The 22,828-nt window shown below is 45.3% G+C and overlaps 1 protein-coding gene across 1 annotated transcript in view; it reads right to left on the bottom strand.

Annotated features, from left to right (window-relative positions):
• The window catches only part of PDZD2 (PDZ domain containing 2), a gene marked incomplete at both ends in the record, with an annotated part of 207,467 nt that overhangs the window by 162,965 nt on the left and 21,674 nt on the right, over positions 1-22,828 (bottom strand). The gene's annotated exons all lie outside the window — the stretch shown is intronic.

Here is a 22,828-nt window from a genome sequence, read left to right as displayed (position 1 = left end):
GGTTTGCAATTAAAACAAGAATCCCAGAGGTCAGCCAAAAGTCTTAAATAACAAATGAAAAAAGTCGGATATATTATCTCTGGATTCGAAAGTGCAAAATGACATGTTATGAGAAACCACCTGGAAAACGGCACTTGGCAGGCCACATTTCAGGGATCTGCATTTCAAACAGCAATTCCCTGCCAATGAACACTTAACCTTTAATAGGGACCCTTGGAGAAAGTTCCAGAAGTATTAAAGACTCTAGAACACCATCTACTTCTACTCAGAAATCTCCTGATGGCAATGGGAATGGGGAGCTGCGATGAGGAATTGGATGTCTCCGAAGAGTGGTGGAGGGTAGGAGTAATGTGTGAGGGAGGGAGAGGATGTAAAAAATATCTAATGGTTACCTCCCAATTAGGGACCACATGTCTGGGATTCCTCAGGACAGTCCTGCTCTCAGATATTCCAGCCCATACAACTTATATGTTCAATCATGGGCAAACAGTTACACAAATTATAGCCCTTGAACTTTCTGGGGAAGTAAGTATGCTGCCATTAAAATTAATGAGTCTGTAATGACATGAAAACTCCTTGTGTTTAGTCTTTCACAATAACATTGAATCGCCCAGTGTGCATTACAGATGGTGTCAGGGTGTTCAGGCTGTATTGATGAATTATATAGCATAAAACATACATGTTTTATAGCCCAGAATGGGCTCCAGAACCAGACAGCAGACATTGGAATTTTTGCTCCACCATGAAAAACCAGACAAGCTTGAGCCACTTCCCTGCCTAGGGTGTGTCTTGAGTGAGCTCCGTCATAAAACAGGGATAAGTAACAGCACCTTCTCAGTAGGATGGACGAGAGGATGAGATAAGCTCACACGTGTGCAGCTTGTTAACAGTGTCTGGCAAGTAGTAAGTGTTCAATAAATCTCAGCAATATTTCTGTACTAATTGCCCAGGCCTATGTCTGGGTTTAGAAAGAGAGACAGATAAAACTGGAAAATGATGGTGTCATGCTCAGTGCAATGAACGACTCGTATTATGCTGGGCATGGGAGAGACTGGAGGGCCTGCTGTTCATTAAAAATAGAGTGTGGCATTGCCTGCCCCTTGAGTCAGACTAGTGAAAACAGGAATAGTCAGTCTTCTTTCTCCTGCATTCAGTCTTCCCCATGGTGTGGAGGATGCACAGTCACAGGGTGGAAGAGAGAGGAGACAGCAGAGAGAGTGCAGCCTGGACAACCACTAGTAGTGAGTGAAAACTAGCACTGCTCCTCAGCCTCAGGTAGGAAGCTGCAGGCACTCGGTCTCCTCGTTGGCTTGTCACCTGAGCAATGGTCTTCACGCCCAAGGCGAGGGTGGGGGTTGGGGGGTGCTCTCTCACTGGGATCAGCTAAGCCATCTCCGAAGCAAGGAATCCTCTCTCCTCCCTGCCCCCACCGCTTCCTCCCCACTACCACCACCACCATGTCTCAATAGTTACTTCTTCCTTTGAAGTTGGAGGAGAGAATGAAATTACTTTCATCTGCCTGGAAACAGGCAGCGCGAAGAGGAATCCTTGTTGGAGTCAGAACCAGGTATTAAGCAGCTCAGAACTCTCTAGTTAGGAGAGCCTATGATTTGCCTTAACTCTTTGGAAAGATGACGTGTCCATAGTCACCTGTATCAGATTGGTAGTAAATGATCCCTAATCCTGACTCTAAATGGCTTGAACAAGGAAGAAAGGAAGCATCTTGCATGATGGAGGCTCAGAGAAAGGATGGCATCCTGATGCTGGCTTCAGCCTCAGGTAGGAGGCAAAGAAGCCTCCTGCAGCTCCAGACAGCAGTGCACTGAGGACAAAGGGGTCATTTGCTTTTTGTATCTTTTACTTAGTAATGACCAAACCTTTCCTAGAAGCTCCACCAGAGATTTCCTTCACACCTCATTGTCCAGACTTGGACCATATGCTTTTTCCTACACTTGTCTCCAGGGTGTGGAACAGAGGTATCACGACTCGGGAGGGCTAATCATCTCAGAGAATGGGTGTCTTTGAACCCACGTGACTACTGAGCCACCCAGTGGGGGTGAAGAAGGAAATGAACACACGCCCTATGCAGTTATTCTCACAGATGGAATTCTGGTGAGCGAAGCAACACACATTCAGAAATGCCTTCTGCTTATACTCCTGAGGGAGAGCGAGTAGCACACTTAGTGTAAGTGCCCAATAGCCACTCCATTCAGGGTCTGGCCATTGTTTCATGATTATTGCTGAGATGAGAGTTTGATGTGATTTATTTGCATCTTTTTATTTTTAAAGATTCATTTATACCTACAAGAACTGGGGTGTAGGTCAGAGTGTGGGAGACTGGTGAGAAGATTCACCAGAGACAGAGTGGGGAGCAGAACAGACAGATCTCCTGAAATACACTGCTGAGGGGAGCAGTGGGTGAGGCAGGAGAGGTCTGCTGCACCACGTGGGTAGCTGCCTGGCCGGGGACCGAACTCGTGCTACAGTGGCTAGCGATAGTTTGATATTGCTGAGACTTAATCCCTGCACCACCAGGGAGGCCCTTATTTGGATTTCTATCCAAGATGTGCACTTGCAGGGGCACAAATACAGAGAGAAACACTGAGAGGCTCCAGGGCAATGTTGGGGGCATCACGCAAGGAACCTACCTCACCAGTAAACATGATGGGCTGAGAGTACAAGAATATTTAAAGAGTTGAGGGGCAAGGTCCATTAAACGCTCAAAGATAAGGAAAACAGAAGAGACAATGATTGCAACAAAACCGTGGAAGTGGTGAAACCAGAGGTAACTGATAGATAAGGAAAAGCTGAAAGTAGCACAGAAGTGCACGGCAGGAACACCACCAGGCAGGAACACTGAGGGGCACGAGGCTGAGAGTCTGTGCGTGAAGCAGCCAGATGTCTGTACCAACTCTACTGGTCTTTGCTCCCAAGTGACTGCCTGCATTCTGCTACCCATTTGCTCTGCTGTGTTAGAGCTACTCTGGGAATTCAGAGACATCATGTGTACTGAGGGAAAATGTGCCACCTTAAAAACAGGAGCATGTGGGCCTCCTGGATGGCACCAAGGGTTAAGTCTCAGCACTAGGAAGCTATCTGCAGCACTGAGTTCGATCCCCAACCAGGGATCTAACCCACATGGCACAGCAGACCTCTCCTGTCTCTCCTGCCGCTCCCCTCAGCAGTGTATTTCAGTCAATCTGCCTGTTCTGCTCCCGCTCTGTCTCTGGTGAATCTTCTCCAACCAGACCCCCTCCCACCCCACCACCTCTGGCCTACACCCCAGCTCCTGTATGCATAAATAAATTTTTAAAAATAAAAAAAGAATGCGATAAAAAAAAGGTCTCTATACCAGATGGTTAGATTCCTTCCCGCAGAATGCCACAGTGCACCAGCTCCTCTCTCATCACCTGGTCAGCTGCCTTTGAAAGATCTTCCAACAACAGGCGGGAACCCTCCAGTGGAAACGCTGGGCAGGATAATACTAAGGCGCAGGAGCTCAGGGCCAATTGCACATTCAAATCACCTGGGAGCTTGAATAACCACGACTACCTGGGTTCTGACAAAATCGCAGGTCATTCCCTTACTCAGCCAATATGTGTGGCAAGCTTACTGTGTGCCAGGCATTGTTCTAGATTGTTCTGACATGCTACTCGAGGTCTCCTGGGTAAGGAGGAGCTAGCTGTTCCTGGAATAAACCCCACCCCCAGATACGAATCTTCCATTAGTTCTCTAGTGATTTGTTCAGGTCACCTGATGGAAACCTTTAATGTGCAAGAAGAGTCCAAAACAAAACAAAAGAAAAATTTAAGAAGAAATCAGAGGGAACAGACAGTTCCCTCTTTGCTTCAAAGAAGCTGTTGTTGAGGTCTACAGCGTTTAAAGGCTTTGCATCTGTTAACAGGAGGTTATAAAATGAAGATTTCAGAGATTTTTTTTTAAAGAGATCCTAAAATTTGAAATTTGAGAACTGAAATAATTCAATAAATGGGTTGGAAAATAAAAGACAGGAAATGAGAAAAAAAGTAAAAAAAAATAGAGAATAAATTCTCTTTATAATTTAATAGGTGTTTATTCCAGGAAGAGGAGAGAAATCGCTTTTTAGAAGTTCCAGAAGAGTGTTCAGAACTGAAGGACATAGGTTTCCCAACTGCGAAGTCCATGCAAAGTGAGAAATGGATGAAAAAGAACTCCTATAAGTTATAATGCAATTTCATTACACAGAGGAAAGACACTGCAAAGGACAAAGGAGAAAATAATGAAAACTTTCAGAGAGGGGAGAAATAATTTCATTCAAAGCATCAGGAATTGGAATATCAGACATCTGGATGGACCTGGAAGAGCAATGCTTTCCAAATTCTGAGGAGAAAGGATGTCCAATGTAGGGCTAATATCCCATTAAGCATCCAAAGTTGGAGGATCTCATAAAAGGCACCCCCATGTACGCTTCCTCAGGAACTTCTAGAAGATGGGTGTAGGGTAAGGTAAAAGTATCAGGCTTTTCTGCCCTCCCGCCATTAGGATAGATGACGGAACCCTGTGGTCCCGAATGCATGCCTGATGGCGGGCACCTGGGATAGGCTGTGGGCATAGGTAGATGGGATTCACCTGGGCTAAGACTGGGCTTTCAAGGGCGGCATCACAGGGACGCCAGCAGAAGGTGAGAATGAAACAGAAGCAGAGAGAACATGAGAGAACGCCGGAGAGACCAGAAAGAGTGAAGACTTGCTGGGGGCTGGGAGGCCTGCCAGCCTCCCGGCCCCCCAGCACCCCTGCCTGTTGTGTACCTGGTAAATCCCAATAAAAGCCTGCAAAGCCACCGAGGGCTCCGGGACTCCTCCTTTCCTCCATCTGCTCGGGATCATAGAGACCCTGCCCTGTGCCCCTTCCTGCCCCCTACAATGGGTTTCAACAGAAAGAGAGGAAATAAAGGTAGAAAACGAAGAAGATGTGGAGTTGAGAAGCTAGGATGTCACATGTGACAGGGACAAAAATGAATCTCCAATATGACTGATGGAAGGAAGAAGATTCCAGAACAATGCGCTGAAGAATACCAAATTCAGAGCAAAGCAGGAGCCAGAGGGCTTGGAGAGGGCCGTGCGCCAGGTGAGCAGTGCGCACTTGCTATTTAGAAAGAGGCAGCGTTGAGAGCTTGCCTCTGGGGGGGGAGGAGCTGAAGTCAGTGAGGGGTGGGGCAAGTGACCGCTGTTGACAAAGCTTAGATTTATAAACCTGGTAGAAATGTTTGACTTTTTAATTATGTATGTGCATAGTTTTGGGTGGGAAGGAAGGAAGGAAAGGAAGGAGGAGCTCAGCTTATGCATGAGATTCCAGAATGAGAACCCCAGAAGGGACCAGGAAGCAGTTCCTAAGCAGCATCCTGGAGAACCACCGCTAAGAAGGCAGCAGAGAACTTGGTGAAGCCCCTAGAAAATAGAAGTCGATGAAGACAGGATTGAGTCTGTGGCAGAGCACATGAGACAAGAGCTCTGTGTCCCAGGAAACAGGCCTGCCTGGAGTTCCAGGGGTCAGCAAGAGAAGATGAAAGGAAACTATGAACCATGGAAGCGAGGAGGCCAGCAGAAAAGCAATTCTTGGAAACCGCTGCTTTTTATGCTGTCTCCCCAGATTAGGGAGCACAGACTCCCAGAGCGCAAGGCTTCAAGAGCCTGGAACAAGCCTAAAATCAATCTCGAGTCCACCAGGGCTTCCCCTGTCACTCTCCCTGGTACATCCGGTTTCTATTACTCCGCTTTGGGGTCCACTCTGAGAGCTGTCCTTTAGCAGCTGGCACAGTCCTCTTTCCCCAAGGGGAAGTCTCCAAGGCTGTCTCCTAGAGACAATGGTCTTGGCTAGAGACCTGGGGGACAATCAACTGTGGGTGGACCCAGTACCCTCGACTTCATGGACATCTCAGCAAGAGCCACAGCACCGCAAAAAGAGGCTAGTGGGTGTACAACTGCCAGGAGGATGAGTCCCCGGAGCTGATGTGAATTTACAGTTGCAAAATCTGAAAGCAAGATGTTGTATGTGTATTTCAAGACATTTTCCTCCTAGTTACAGTTTCTGCTATCTGTATGATATCAAACTCAGCCTGGCCTATTTTTATGAAAAGTGTTTACTGTTTACATTTGCAGAGTCTCTTCTTGCAGAAATGGTTTCCAGGCTGACAGCTTTAGTTATCACCTCCTTAACCCATCTCAAGAGACAAAATTGACTTCAGGCCACTCCTAGTATTTATAAACTGCTTACTAGAAAGTAGCAACATGACAGAAAACATCATTTTCTTTTCAAACATCCCTCATCTCTAAAATATTTCATTGGTGGCTACTAAAATCAAAACCTTTTGTGAATCAGCGGCGGGGAGGGGTTGGAGAGGGAGTTGTCTAAGCATCCTGTTTAGTAATTTGGGGCAAAGAGTCGATCCCCAAGGCCACTTGAGGTTGTGAACATTCATAAACAGTTGCTGCTGGTGCAGAGTTTTGCTGGAGCCCTGATCCCATGCCCTGCCAGCCATAGTAAGACAGGGTAAGCCCCCAGCCCTCCCTCAGCGCGGACTTATGTGCACATACACACGCTTTCTGGGCTTCATCAGCACCCCTTAATCCAGGTGTCCGAAAGAACAGTGGATCTGGAGCGGCCCCCCGACCCCTGCCCCCCACCCACAGCGCCTCCCTCCTCCTAGTAACAGACACACCAGTTCCAAGCCCGAGACTCCTCCCAAGGAACACACACCATCTCCAAAAGCCTCAGTCCCCCAAGTCAAAAACAAGACGCCCGAGAGCTGAGCGCAGCGGGCCGCTGGGTGCCCACCCACCTCTCCAGGCGGGGCTCACGCTCACGCTCACGGAGTCAGCCTCACCAGGCACCCCAACCCGGCTCGCAGCGGGGAAGCCCGAGGTTTTCCTTTGGTGAGCAGATTCCTACCTCCAGTCTCGAAGTCACCTCGGAGAGGCTCTCCTCGGCTCCTGCCCGGGAGGCTGGCTCGGGAGCAGCCGCCCGGGGATCCTCGCCGCGGGGCTGATCACCTGCAGCCCGGGCGGGGCGCGGGCGGGGCTCAGCGCGGCCCCCCGGCCTCCGCGCCCCGGACGGTCCTTCTGGAACGCGCGCGCTCCGAGCGCTCCTCTGCGCCGGGCCGGCTACTTGACCGTGGGAGGGGCGGGCCCTCCCGCCTCCTGCAGCCGGGGTAGGGGAGCTTGTGAAAGGCTGTAATGGAATCCCAGCCCGGCTCGGCGCTCCCTGCTCACTTGTCAAAACTCCACTGCATTCCAGGGCCCCCTCCCCGGCCACCCCCGCGCGGGGAGAGGCAGCCGCCCGGCTAGGGCGCGCGCGCGCGGGGCGAGGCGGGCACCTTTGTGGGCATCAAATGCTCAGGCGCTTGGCGCTGCAACTGGGCGCAGGTTAGGAGGAGCAAACGCCCCACAGCGCGCGGCTCGGCTCGCCCGGTCAAAAGTTCTTGCTCAGCCGCCGCAGGAAGCTCCACCTCCCCAGCATCAATTCATTTCATAACCGCTCCGTTTCATAATCAGCAGCAGCACGAGTTCTTCCCGGGGATGGGGGTGAGAAAAGGGGTGGGGAGGGAGCCCCAAACTAGCATCCCAAGCATCACACCCTGCTGGATGTCAGGAAACTTTGCAGAAATCTTCAGTCTGATTTTTTTCTGCTGGAGGAACCCCTTGTACCAGCGCTGAATTACAATCGGCGGTGACTGCACGGCTTAAGCATTTCCTTTATACCTTCTCCCGCGCCCCTCGGGTCTTCTGCCCGGGTTCAGGCAACAAGTCAGCCCCCCAGGGGCATGAATGGGCCCTGGGCCGCGCGCAGCCATCTCTCCAGCTGCAAACTGATGAGGAAGCCCGACCCACGAGGCTGAATTGTTTACATCACACCCATTGAGGGCTTCCTGTCTTAAATTAATGGGAATACAAGTAAGACAGGAAAAGAGTATTTGCTTTTCATAAGGCAGGAGGGGGGGACTGGCAGAGAAAAGGGGAGTCACCTCCCCCCTATTTTATTGCCCAAATAGGTTGCTTTTCAAAACTTCAATTGTATTTTATTCCATTCTTTCCCCACTTTTAACACTTGTTGAAAAGTAAAGGCATTGCCTTGCCAAACCTCAAACCATTAAGGAAATGCTGAAAACACATTTTCACCTGGCTTCGAAAGGGATCCAGGCTGGAGTTCCCCAGGGCAACTGGAGCGATGGAGACCACCTGTGGCTGAATCACAAAAAGTGGCACAACTCTTGGGACTTGCCTACAGGCACCCAGACGCACCCCACTCCTTGGGGTTCATGCCAGAAACTTGCCTGGTCCCCTCACCCTTAACTTTATGTCTCCTAGCTGTGCTTCTCCTGGGCATCCAGCAGCCCCTAAAGTATGAGGTTTACAATGGACAGATCTGATGGAATTGGAAACAGTAAATTACAAAAGAGGCAACAAAAGAAGGCTTCAGTTCCCTGCACCGGTGCTGTCCCTGGAGTGGGGACTGAGAGCCTGGAGGGGCCACATCAAGGTTGAACTGGAAATCTTCCCATCCTCAGGAGCAGCCCAACAGAGCACTCAGGAAAGTCATCAGAAGTCCTGAAATTACCCCCTTGCATTCAGATTGGTGCAACAGCAGACCCAGCAATGGGTAGGAGGAGTTTCAAGTCATGTCAACCCTCCTTTGAAGAGCTGCAAGGAAACAAAACCCCAGCATAAAATGGATCTCAACAAGGTCTGGGTATTGCAACCAAAATGACACTTGGAGTTCAGAGCATGCATGTGTTCAGCGAGAGCAAGTTCTGCCAGCAAGTCCTCAAAATACTGCAATTCCTGGGTCAGAGCTAGCGAGGCGATGGTTTTAGAAAAACAGTCAAGGGCATCAGCACTCACTAATAGAAAGTGTCTGGCTTACAAGTACCATAAGGCTTTCAGCGAGTGTTAGCTCCACCCTCCTTCCTTTCCCTCCTCTGCTATGGGGTGTTGGTCCTGGTGGATCCATTACATACTTTTACGTGCCATTTTGGTAGCTGACAAGTTTTATGGGAATTAGTCAAATTGAATAATCTAACAGTAATTTCAAAAATGCTCCTTTTCTTCCTTCTTGATGGCTTTCTCCACTGAGTTTCTTAATGCTTTACTTCTAACCTTCTACTTTCCAATCCGTAATGTATAATGTGCAAATCAATGTCACTTTAAGTAAATCCAAGATTTTAAGCGTAATGTACATAAATACCCCCCCACAAACACCAACTTCGTTGCTTGAGCTCTGTTTAGGGTGTGTATGTGCTGGGAATGAAAATTTGACCACATCTGTATAATATCTTAATTTCAGGAAAGCTTTTTGAATGCATATGACATTCTCATCAGCAGGCCAGAAAGATATGATCTGGTTGGTCTTTTCCCTCATAGGGTTTCACTGCTGAATGGAAAAGCCATCAGTGGCTCAGTAAACAAAGGGGTGCTTCAAATGGGGCCTCCAGTTTTATACTGGGTCTGGTTTAAATAAGACTTGAAATTGCTATCTACACACCCAGAGTCTACAAATAGCATTAATTTGAGTGGGAATGGCTGATATGTTAAGAGAATCCAAAGTGGCTTCAACACATGAAGGAAATGGTTCATTAGAAAACAGCTTAGAGTTGGCTGATTACAAAGTGTCCTGAGGGGGGCCGATCAACAAGACAGCCACAATGGGGCTTAATATCCAGAGTCCAGAAAAACTGACAAAGCTCAAGTGTTGCGGTAGATCAGGCACTGAACTGAGTCTGCATTTTGGGCTGGCAGCACAATAGTGCGGTGAACTCACACTGGTGGGGGTTTGCTGTGAAAGGGAAGTGCCTCTCCTCCGTCCTCTCTCCCCCATAATAAAGAACTTGGCAACAGACAGACTCTTCTTGGGGGTGGGTATGTCCAATCTGAGGCTCCTTATTTCAAGAGGGATGGAGAGAAACTGGCAAGGTTCCAAAGGAGAACCAAAATGATTAAGGAGACAGAAAAGAAAACCTAAGAGGGAAGGTTAAAGGATTTGGAGTTGTTTAGTCTAGAGTGAAAAAGTGCCTGAAGGCAAACTTAAGTCTTCTCCCCTCTGATGGGTTATTATAACGAGGATACCGACCAGCTGGGCTTCATCTCCAAGGAAGGCAGAAGGGGAATGAGACTCAAATGCAACATTCATAGTTGGGTTGGACAGAAAGAAGACTTGCTTAATCCTCACGGTAATTGACTTGACATTCACATCACTGTATAATCTTCACCTATCAGACGCATCCTAAGTGACAGACGGTTTTGCATGTTTAGGCAGAAGTCAGGCTAGAGAATGCCTTTCATTCCCTCCTAGAGCTCCAGTGGCCTTCATTACACCATTGAATGTGGGAGCAAAGATCTGAGTGGGGCCTCCCTGGTGGCACAAGGGGTTAAGACGCAACCTATGAAGCTATCTGCAGCCTCTGCAGCACGAGTTTGATCCCCAGCCAGGGATCTACCCACATGGCGCAGCAGACCTCTCCTGACTCACCTGCTGTTCCCCTCAACTGTGTATTTCAGTAGATCTGCCTGTTCTGCTCCCCACTATGTCCCTGGTGAATCCTCCCACCCCCACACCTCTGGCCTGTACCCCAGTTCTTGTATGCATAAATAAATCATTAAAAAAAAAGATCTGAGTATCCATGTTTCCTCATTCACAGATGAGGGGCCATGAGCCTGTAATGCTCCCCACAAACAGGTCCACATCCCTGGGTCTTTATTTTCTTTATAGGATGGATATGTCAAAAATATATCCAACTTCAAAACTCATATTTTATAGACTCACTCCTCTATGATGTTTCTCCATAGAGGCTGCATGATTTTTTATTCAGTGGGCACACAAATATTAGTTGATGGTGATAATAATGTCTATGAATTATTAAGCTCTTACTATAATTATGTTGGGCATTGTGCTAATTATGTTAGGTACTAGTTTAACTAGATTATCCATCTCCTTTATTATTTGCAGTAGCCCTATAAGGTAGGAATAAGTTAGCCTCATTCTAATACAAGGAAACTAAGTCACAACAGGTTAAGTAACAGCTAGTAAATACTGGAGTCCCAATTTAAACCCATTTAGTCTGTCTCAAAAAGGGTGTGCTTAAGCATGATACCATTGCCTCCCATTCATTAAGTAGCTTTAACTGTTGGGAGGAAAGAATACCACAAACAGCAGCATTTATGTGTGTTGGCACAAAACTGATTAAAAACCAAGCCTTTCAGATGTTTACATCACCTGGGAACCCAATTATTTCCTCCCCAGCATAGCAGCAGAGGGAAGGATTGACTGCCTTCTGATTGGAAGGGTGCATTCCTGTCTCCCACAAAGTGAAGAATCCCATTAAGGTTTACCCCTATTTTATTAACTAGAAACAGTGATTCACCTATAATCCATGCTTGCATAATAGTAGGTCTCCTATGGCTGTCCAGTGCATGAACAAATACACGTTACTGTGCTGCTTGCAGACAACCTAAGTCACAATGAGTTCCCCCAGCATGCTGGTGCTCAGGCTCTAGCGGGTAGCTTCTAAGGGCCTCTTAGCAGATGCTTCCTACGAGTCCTAAAATTCAACTGTTGCCATTAATTCAGCATTCATGAGAAAGTATATGGATGAAGTATTTTCCCAAAGTCAACTACTTTTAGATTAAGAAAAGATCTTTAATGGGGTTTACTGAGTGCTGTTGTATATCAACAAAAATGATTCATGAGTGAAACAGACATCAAAATAATTTTCAGAAAGGCAAGGGAAATACACAAACAAAAAATTTAAAGCCTTGATGCAAATTACTCCAAAGGACAGATATTTTCCCATTAAGACAATTTATCCTTAGTCTATAAACAGAGAGTGGCATAATTATCCAAGTGTTTGCTAACAGATCTAAACTGCATGTAGCTATAAAAAGTTGGAGAGAGGAAGAAAGAGGAAATTCCAAGGAGAAGTTCCCCAACCACATCCAGGGCCATCAACAATCCACAAATACAAAGCCCAGCAGTGGCACAAAGCAAAGCACGAGAAGAAACCTCAGAATTTTAGCGTAAGCCACAGAAATAACTTTGAATAGTCTTAAAACAAAAACAATTCTAATCAATAAACTTTCAGCCAATGCCTGGCCACAGTGGTGATATACTGGCATTCCAGATGCAGTTAATAGAAACAAAATGCCCAGAATAAAAAAGGTATTCAGCAAATGTTGACTGAATGGATGGATGAGTGAACGAATGTTTGAATAGATGCCCAGGCTCCCTCTGTCCCCCTTTGAATATCTACTGGAATGATATCTTCAATGCTCAGACCCAAGCCCCCGCAGAGGGGCTGAACCATTTAACACAGTACTCTGGGAACAGTTCATGGAATCAGACACTGGGTTCCCACCCACTGTACCAATTTGTGATCTTGCCCTGAACACAAGAAGGAAAGTCATGATGCATGGAGAACATCTTGGCAGGCCTTCATTCAAAAACCGCCATTATTTACAGCATAGATGCTAAACTCAATTTGTAAAGTCCAACAGAATCAAGCACTAAGTTGCCTCGCACATCTTGGAGGCTGGGTCTTGTTCTAAGTTCTTTACATTTGAACTGATTCCACCCTTATAACAATCTGAAAAATAGGTACTGTTATTTTCAACCCATTTTACAGGCAATTAAGCTGGGCCAAATGATTATCTAATTGGCTGGTGGTCACACAATTGGTAAGTAGAGGAGCCAGAATTCAAACAGCTCTCACCTGGAATCAACACTTGCTCTTAATAGGACAATGATAACGGTCCAAATCTCACCTACAAATATCAAAAAAAAAAATTCTAATTTCTGCAGGATGTGTTCTCCAATCTCCACAGCCCCTGTTAATCTTTGTCTTCTCGGGTCTCACATCACTTGTTTTCCAGTGAACAATTAACTTATTTGGCTCCCATCACATCTTTCCAACTAAAGTTCCTTTGGGATTGGGACTATGTATATGGCAGCCTGGGGATGCAGTGGAATATGAAAGACCTAAATTTAAATTCCGAATCCCACAATTATTACCCATGGGACTCTGAGTAAGCCACTTCACATTTCCTACTCTTATATTCAAACCATATTCCTTCAGAGATTAGCGAGGGGAGATTAAGTGAGACAATGTACAGGATGGGCCTTGGATGATGTCTGATATTGTGAGTTTTTCTCATCTGCTGGCTATTCTGCCCCCCAAAGGGATATTTGGCAATGTCAGGAGATATTTTTGATAGTCCAACAGTAGAAAGCTACTGGTATCTACTAGGTAGAAGCCAAGGATGTTGCTAAATAAACATCTTATAAAGCACTGGGCAGGACCCTCCAACAAAGAATTATCTAGTACAAAATGTCAATAGCAAGCGTTCAGGCTGAGGAACTCTGCTATAAGCTATTAAAAATATAAGGATCCATTTTCTTCGCTTTCCTTATTTTGTTTTGTGCTTATAGGTAGGTATTCAGTAAATCCTTGTCTTATAGGTAGGTATTCAGTAAATCCTTGTCTAGTAAACCTAATACCTAGAGGAAAGAGTGGGTGTGTAAATCCTAGTATATTTCACTAGGAAACACCTGACTTGAAAGTTGGTCTAGTCCTGGCTGGGCTTTGGGAGGCAACTAATTAAATACCCAGGCTCTGTGAAAGGAATTCGGAAAGAAACCCAATCTAAGATCAGGGGCCTGAACCCAATGAAAGTGACGTCAAAGTTGGTTCAAGGAGAGTGGAAGAAACTGGATAAAGGCCAACTGCTCCACAGTGATGGCTTCCCAAGGAACTTTCTATTACTTTGCAAATGCCCCCTCATCTGATTTTAATCCTTACGCCAGAGACTAATACAGTTTCTCCCCACTATGTGAAAGTAGAACTTTCCTTTTTGGTATGATTTGGTATGTAGGTTTTTTGGGGTCTGGGAATGCTCAAATATTTTCCATTTAAATCATTGGTAACAGCATTTACAGGCCCCAAAAATAAGCTACCAAAACATACCAAAGAGGAATGCTCTACTTTCAGATAGCAAGGGAAACCTGTATAGCCAAAAACCAGAAGACCATGAAAGAATGTGTTCAATGTCTTATCCTTTGCCTACCCGCCATTCCAGCAACAACCACACACAACCTGGAGCCCAGTCAGATGAACTCTCATCAAGAATGCCGATTAAATGACACAGTGGAAACAAAAGGACATACAGTCATTACTTGAAGACTTCAACACCTTAATAAGATTGGTTGAAAGAACTGGAAACTCAAGAATAAAACCCTACATTCCCAGATATAGCATAAATCACATTAACATAAAACCAGAAAACAGAGAGAGAGAGATTCCTTCCAGCTCCATTCTCCTGACTTGGTGACAACATCTGCTTCCATGTCCACTTTCCACAGTGAGAATACAAGTGATATTTGTGTAGTCATATATGAGAAAATGTAACACTTAACTGGAGTCCCCAGTCAACTTTGAGCATCTCTAGGAGAAATCCTGCCCTAAACTGTGGGGACAAGTTGGTTCCTTCTTGCCTCAGGCCCGTGAACCCCTATAAATGTGACTGTCTCTGCTCTAATCACCCTCACCTGGCTAGTCCCTGAACCCCTCCCCAGTCTCAGCTCAACCATCACCTTCCTCGGGGATTCCATCCTGACCACCCCCCATAGACTAAATTCAGGGTCCACTTGGTGTTTCAACCACCTCCCCACTGTCCATTCCCTTGTCTGTTTACCCATCTAGACTGGAAACTCTTCTAGGGTGAGGTCATGTGTCTTTATATACTATTTTATTTCCAGGACCTAGCACTGTGCTTGGGACATACAGGTAACCAATGAAAATTTGTTGAACAAATAAATATAAATCGGGAGACTTCCAAATGCATTCATTTTTCCATCTACTTATCAAGCACCTGCTATGAAGCAGGCATTGGTTTAGGCACTGGGAAAACCCTACTACTTCCATCTTAAAATTATCAACAACAACAACAACAGTAAAAGCAAGATTAGGTCATGAGTATCTGGTATTTACTCTGCCCATACATCATGTCTACCTCTTCTTCATATTCTCTTGCAATCCTCTCCCCAAAACCCATGTGGCAGACACTATTATGATTTCCACTGTACAGATGAAGAAAGATGCCAAGTCACCCCTGTGGACCTTAATGTGAAAGAATCTCTGACATTTAAATTCCTTGAGGTCTATTTACACGGGATTAACTCACAACAAACTCAGGAAAGGTTACCTGTGAATTCATTCATGAGCTTTTCTGATGTCTGTCTTCCTTGCTGAAAAGTCCCTAACCACTCTTCATAGTGTCTGAAATTTATTTTAAAATGCTTTGACATAGACCATCACATGACGACAACTGCAATCTATACCTAGAGGCCATGAGTTAACATTTCAAGGACACTTATCAAAGTCCACTGTCCACATTGCAGAGGCAGCTGCAGCAAGCATTTGAAATGCCATGATCTAATCTGCATCACAAGGCTCCATAGTTACCAAAATGGAGGTGAGAAGCTCGTTCTTCATCTGCAGAATGAGATTTTCAAGATAAGATAGCAACAGGCATTCACCCAGGCACATCTGTCCCTGCCTGCTGAGTGTTGGGAATCCCTGGGGAGCCAGCTCCCTAACACCTCTGATTGCTGCACTGCAGCTGAAGACCACCCACTATAGGTCTGGGGTCCCTCCACTTCATGGGGGATTCTGTTGCTGAATCTGACTCTATAGTCAGGTGATTCTTCCCAAAGAGTCCTGTTGTACCACTTCAGAGTGAGCCTACTAGGAAGCAGTTCCTGGGAGAATTTACAGGAACAAACGCGAGAGATGTCACCAATTATACAAGCAGGTGATGGGGCTACTTCTCAGCATGCTCGTCAACACCTGCTTTATGCATGCCGGCAGCCAAGGACTAGCTTCCTGGTATACCTACTATCTGGCAGTGAGGTGGTCAGGCAGGAGATGTAGAGCTGTCAGTCTTTCCTGACAGTCCAAGGCTATTGATAATTTAACAAAAGAGCATGACAATCCCAAGAAGCCACTTGGCTCAGGGGAGGCTACAACACCGCCATCCCTATCTTTGGTCTTTGCAAACACTCATTCATCTTTTTTTTTTTTAATTTAACTTTATATATTTTTTACATCATTTTTCATTTTTGTACAATGTATGCATTTTCATCTTGGTTATATTCCCCATACAATTCCCACCCCCCTTATTTTGACCCTAATCCCTCCCCTCAGTGTGTCTCTGGTTTATAGTTGCTTGTTGATTTTGATTTTTACTTATTATAATTAGTCTTTTTCCTGGTCCCTTATTTAGGTTTTCTAGATTCCTGCTATGAGTGAACCATCAGGTATTTTTTTTTTCTTTCTGGCTTATTTCGCTGAGCATGATCCCTTCCAGCTCCATCCATGTTGCTGCAAATGGCATGAGTTGATCTTTTTTGATTGCTGAGTAATATTCCATGGTGTACATGTACCACATCTTCTTGATCCAGTCATCTATTTTTGGGCATATGGGCTGTTTCCAAAGCTTAGCTATTGTAAATAGTGCTGCTATAAACATAGGGTGCAGGTGCCCTTTTGAATGAATGATTTTGTGTCCTTTGGGTAAATACCTAGGAATGGAATTGCTGGATCATATGGAAGCTCCATCTTTAGCAGGTTGAGGAATCTCCACACAGCTTTCCATATACTCGTTCATCTTTTAACACTAAGCTCGAAATCCTCTCTGATGATGACTCATCTCCCTCAGGAGCTCTGAGAGATCACCTCGCTGCTGAAATGGCTGCCTGTGTGTGGTGTGATCCTTCTGATAAACCCCAATGGCCTAAGACAGTTTGGGCATGTCTCTTCCCACACCCTGAAATGGCCTAATTTAGCAAATGAATTTACTTTAGATATGGTTTATCTAGCCAGGTGCCACATTAGGTTCTGAGAAAACACTCAGGAGAATATCACAGAATGCTGGCTGGTTGGCAGCAGAGAGAAGGGTGAAGAAGTTGATGAATCCAGGCAAAAAAGATGGTGCCTGGCCTAGGGGAATCACAGTGCTTCCCTGTATGTTGATTAAAACTCTAGCCTTGGGCCTCCCCAGTGGCGCAGGTGGTTGAGCACAGTGCTGTGAAGCTATCTGTTGCCTCTGCAGTGTGGGTTCGATCCCCGGCTGGACAGGGAGATACTTACATGGAGCGGCAGATTTCTCCTGCCTCACCCACTGCTCCCCACAGCAGTTTCTTCTGTCTGCCTGCCTGTTCTGCTCCCCACTCTGTCTCTGGTGAATTCTCTCACCCTCCCACCCCTCTGGCCTATACCCCAGCTATTGTATAAATAAAAAATAAAAATTAAAAAAATAAGAAAAAGAATATCTTCAAAACTAACTCTAGCCTTGTTCTGTTTACAGGCTCTCTCCCTCAGCCAGACATGTATCCCTTGAGAGAAGAAATTGGATTTATTCTTCTCCAGAGTCTCAGTTCCTCAGGTGATAAAGGCCTCAGTAAAGGACTGGCTGATGTGTGTGGAATGACAGGATTCCTATGCACAAAATGATTTCCTTCAGATGGATTCCTCATGACCAGTCCCATGCTTTCTCTGTGATTGCTGCCTGCAAAAATCTCTTCAGCAACTACTGTATGTCTTTTACATTTGGTCACCCCAAGTTACAGGGTGACTCCTGCTTCCCTTGATGACACAGGGACTTTGATTCTAGTCTCCATAGCCCCCTAAACCTCTTATCTCCCCACAGCCCAGTTTTCCAGTCAAGACTTCACACAGGTATGGCTTGAAGCACCCCTCCCCAGCATCTTGTAAGTTTCCCAGGGGGGTGACCTCTCTTAAGAGGAGGAGCTACTCCCTCCCATCTGATAGCCTAAATCCATCTCATTATTTAAGTATAAAAATAAAACAGTCCCACCATCTGCAAGAAGCATTCATGAACTTCAACTAACCTGATACAGAATCTTCTCCAAACCTAATCCCATTAATATGTATTGCTGTCAACTACATATGATTTAATGTTTTCTCTTCAAGGACATAATACCCGGCTCTTAGAGATTCATGTCCTTGTCTTTCCCTCCCTCGCCTATACCATGTATCCAAGCTCCTGCTGCATCCCCTCCTCGTCCCGTTCCCTGGACCAAAGAAACTTGTTTGATCTAGTCCTGACAACCAAGGCTCAGCTGAGCTGAGCAGCATTTACCCCACTGCAGTCACTGCCCCCTCCGAGGCCTGCCCACCCCTCCGCACTGCAGCCGGCTTTGTCGTCATGGGCTCTGTGCTCTCCAGAAGGGCCTTCGTGGACTCTCAAGTAGAGTTAAAGCTACCTGGGGCCTCCAAGGACACTGTTTCTCTCCCCTGAGGCCTTTATCTAGTAGGAGCTGGTGTCCTATTTTCCACAGGTTTGTACTACCATCGCCAGAGACCCAATTAGATCAGAACTGTGGATAAAAAATGAATACTTTTTTAGCATAAGCCTGTCCTGAACTGGGACTTTTTATTTGCTTAATCTGACCACCCTAGTTTTTACCTGTTACTCAGTTTGTATAAAAATCACTAATGGGAAAAAAAACACTATACTCACTAATGAGTAAATAATTACATGGAAAACAAAACATATAAAAACACATATATAGAGAGAGTACATTATATATATATATATATATATATATATATATATTTAGTAAAACTTTAGAACCCTTGAAAATACCCTCTGTGCTGTTTTTCACTCTGATGGACACCTTCTTACAAGGGTAGGTGTTTAATCATCTTCTTTATAGCTCACTTGAGTCCCTCACCTCTGCCCAACCTCTCTCCCTCAGTTTATAATTCTTTTCCCACCATCTCTCTTTGCATCATTAAGTTCAACCACTTTGACCCAGCTTCCCTTCCCGAGCAATTACCATTCAATTGAGTGCTTCACCTTGACTTGGATGGTCTTATGATGATATGTCAAAACATCTCCTCTTTATAAGGCAGTGAACTACATTCAGGAAACACTGAATGGCTAGTAAGTTATTCGCAATTTTTCCAAATTGACTGCAAGGATCAGATTCTTTTTCCTAATTGTCTCATCCTTAGCAACTGTAGGAATTCCTTCCAGAAACGCTAAGACATGACCCCGACCTTAGTTCTGGTCTGATCTACAATTGTGCCCCTTGAGCTGGAGAAGGTCTGAGTTGGGAAAGACCAAGGACCAGATAACACAGATAATGATCTCACAAAGGGAAACTTCGGGTTCTTCTCCAGGACCTGGGAGCTACATCAACCATACTGTTTATACATGGTACCATACAAGGCACCTACCTTCACCCCAAAGAGTGGAGAGTGAATCCATTCATAAATGCACATTTGGGGGCAAAGACACAAAGAAGAACTGACTCTAATTACTCTCCAGTTTGTACAGAATAGCTGGGATTGCAGGTGAGACTATGGGTGAAACACAGAGAGGGACCCAGGGTAGCAGCAAGACCTGACAAAGACAACGAAGCTCCCTGGGTGGGCTGGTTAGAAAGAATGGAAGGAAATTGGTGAGATTAAGAAAGTGTTGCTTATGGATTGGGAGGCAGGGGACACTACTTTGAATGACCAATCACAAATAACATCATTAAAAACAACTGTAGTAGGGCCTCCCTGGTGGCGCAAGGGGATAAGACACAGCACTCTGAAGCTATCCTCAGCCTCTGCAGCATGAGTTCGATCCCCAGCCAGGAGCCTGCTGCTCCTCTCATCAGTGTATTTCAGTAGATCTGCTGTTCTGCTCCCCACTCAGTTTCTGGTGAATCCTTTCACAACCCCCCAACCCCTGCCACCACATCTCTGGCCTGCACCCCAGCTCTTGCATGCACAAATAAATCAATCTTTAAAAAAAAAAAAAAAAAAAACAACTGCAGTAGCAGAGAAGTCATGCCATGGCTATTTAAAGCCTCCATCATATTATTAGTATTATCACTCTCCTCTCTCACTTTGTCCCTATGAGAAAAGTAAGGTAGATAATTATTACACTCGCTCCCTAGAGAAAGGAAATGTGATGAGAAGGATGTGGGAAGATCTTGGGATCCACGTGGCCTGACTTCTGGTCCAGGGTGCCTTCCTTGTCTAGCACATAGTTGTTGCTTTGTTAGGGACCAGCTGGACCCTGGCCAGGAAGGTGCTTTCAGACTCATTCCGGTACCTCTGGATTTGGGACCGGGCTATGTCAGGAGGTGCTCCCAAAGGGAAGAGGGAGGCCTGCGTTTGGATTTGGACACTTCTCTGCCAGCCTAGGTTCTCTGGTCTACAAAGTGGGTGATGGCAGTTACCTAATGGGTGTTGCAAGATACACGAGTTGGCCAGTGGGGGGTGCAGGGACATAGCTGTAATAGTCATAGACATCACTGCTAATGATGACTCTGATTGTAGTAGCTTCAGGAACCTAATTGGTGTAGCAGAGTTCAGCTACCTGCAAATCCCCACAAAGACAAGGATGCAATGAGGAGAACCAGTAGTTTTCACAGCTACCGAAAGGCTTATCATCTTAAATGTCTTTTGAAGTGATGAGAAAAAGATACACACTAAGAACAGCTCTCATCTATCTGCGGAGTGTTCCCTGTGTGTTTGACACTGTGATGAGGCTCTACATGCATGACTTCATGGAATCTTCCATCATCTTATGGGTTAGGAGGGTGTATTTTTACACTTTGGTAAGCCTGCGCTTAGTGGGGTGAAGAAATTGCCTCAAATTACATATTTCTTAAAGTAGAAGGGTCACAACTCATAGGCCCACATACAGATATATGTGCCCAACAAACTCTCCTCGTGTGTGTGTATGTGTGTGTGTGAGTGTGTACTCGAGGGCTGAGTTCAGAAGAAAATCACTGAATCTTGGCAGTGCTTCACTTTCTTCTTTTCACCTCATTCAGTTGAATATGCCTTACTTTTATTATTTAAAATATTTTTCATTTTGATAACAGACACAAACAAAAAAAAAAGAAACCAAAACAAGCCTTCAAAAATACAATAAAAATGACTGTTCCTTGGGTGCATGAGCAGGGGCTAGGAGGATATAAATAGCCAGGCATTTTCAAGGTTCATTGTAATTAAACTTGCAAGCTCTTTTCAATCAAAGGAAGCTTCAGAGTAAAATGAAGTTCCTGAAAATAAAAATTATATTCCTCCCTGTCACCTAAAGGCCTGGGTTTCGTGAACTCTGTTTCCTTTTCAAGACGATAACTTATAAGCAAGCCCCTTTCTCATCTCTGATCATTACTAAGGATCAAATGATGAAAGATTACCAAAGCAAACATTTGTCTTACTGTTTGTTCTGATCTCTGAAGTCTCCCAAGAGAACCGCGATGATAAATTATGATTCTGTACCCCCTGTAAACAGAGTCAATCTTCAAAGAGGACCTCAGCAGGAGAATAAAGGATTGAAAGCAAACCAAAAAGGCTCAAAAAGGAAGATCTTCCCTGATTTTCTGCTGTGGGCCTCAATACAGGAGATGATAGCAGTTTGCTGCCTGTCCTCCAGAGTGGAGGTGCCCCTGTGTCTTCCTGGACGGAGCTGGTAGAGGTTCCCCAGCACATAGGATCTGGGGTGGCAGGGAGGAGGGAGGCATTCTGAGAAGCCACGTGGGAAACTGGGGGAGGCAGAGGCATGCCCTCCCTTCCATCCCATTAGAGATTGTTTGGAAGGTGAGGGTGAGAAGTTCTCATGGGAGTGAAAGGCTTGATGTTCAAATAAGCCAGGCATAGGGTTGCAGTCACAGACCTGACCTTCTGGGAATTAAAATGACTCCTGGAGCTCAGAAGCCACTGACGAGATCAAAAGTGGCATGATAAACAGTACAAAAAAGCCCATTTAGGTACTGCCCTAAAGGCCAATCCTTTCAGAGGTGCTTCCCATGCAAAGGGAATTGTGCTGGAAAAAGTGGGAGTTGAAGCCAAACAGCCAAATTCTGCCATCCGGAAGTGTGTGAGAGTCCAGTTGATCAAAAACGGGAAAAAAATCACAGCCTTTGTACCCAATGATGGTTGTTTGAATTTTATTGAAGAAAATGATGAAGTTCTGGTTGCTGGATTTGGTCGCAAAGGTCATGCTGTCGGTGACATTCCTGGAGTCCGCTTTAAGGTCGTCAAAGTAGCCAATGTTTCTCTTTTGGCCTTATACAAAGGCAAGAAGGAAAGACCAAGATCATAAGCTTCAATGGTGAAAAGGTGGTAGCAATAAATTTCTACATGGTCAGAAAAAAAAAAAAAAAATAAAATAAAATGACTCCTGGGAATTAAATCCCAGAGCTGGGATTATCTGTGGCTGGCTCAATGCCCTGGCTACAGCAGGAAGGTAGCCCTTACAGCCAACTTTACATGGAGAGCAGGCTATGAAATCATGCAAACACCACTAGAAACCCAGGATTTTCTGTGAAAAATCCAGATGACTTGTTTGCCTTACCTTGCTACTACTTCATTTCATTTCAGAGAGCAACGCCACTAGGTAAGTTTTAGAAAACTCACCTGTGCCTTTGCATGGACGGTTTACCTGTTTGAATATTGTTTTTCAAAGTAGGAAGCCTGCTAGTCCCCGGTTCTGCCAGACTCTGTGCTGTGCAGCCGGGAGCTTACGCAAATCTCTGGGGAGCATTTCCAGCTCCACCAGTTTCAGAGTTTAAAACATACCTGGGGTCTGTAAAGTCTGGAATACACATAATATTATTTTTAGTATAACAACATTTTTTTTATAGATTGAAGATGTCTCTGGCAGAATTTTGTATATTTGATCTATGTTTCCAGGCTTTATGGATGATATACATGAATACAAACATATTCTTTCTGTACCTCTCTGTCTCCTTCCTACCCTCTTTACTCTTGCCT

The sequence above is a fragment of the Talpa europaea genome (assembly GCF_964194135.1).
Source record: "Talpa europaea genome assembly, chromosome: 5".
Taxonomy (NCBI): Eukaryota; Metazoa; Chordata; class Mammalia; order Eulipotyphla; family Talpidae; genus Talpa; species Talpa europaea.
Note: the sequence above shows the minus strand (reverse complement) of the source record. Positions and strands in the feature narration are given on the sequence as shown.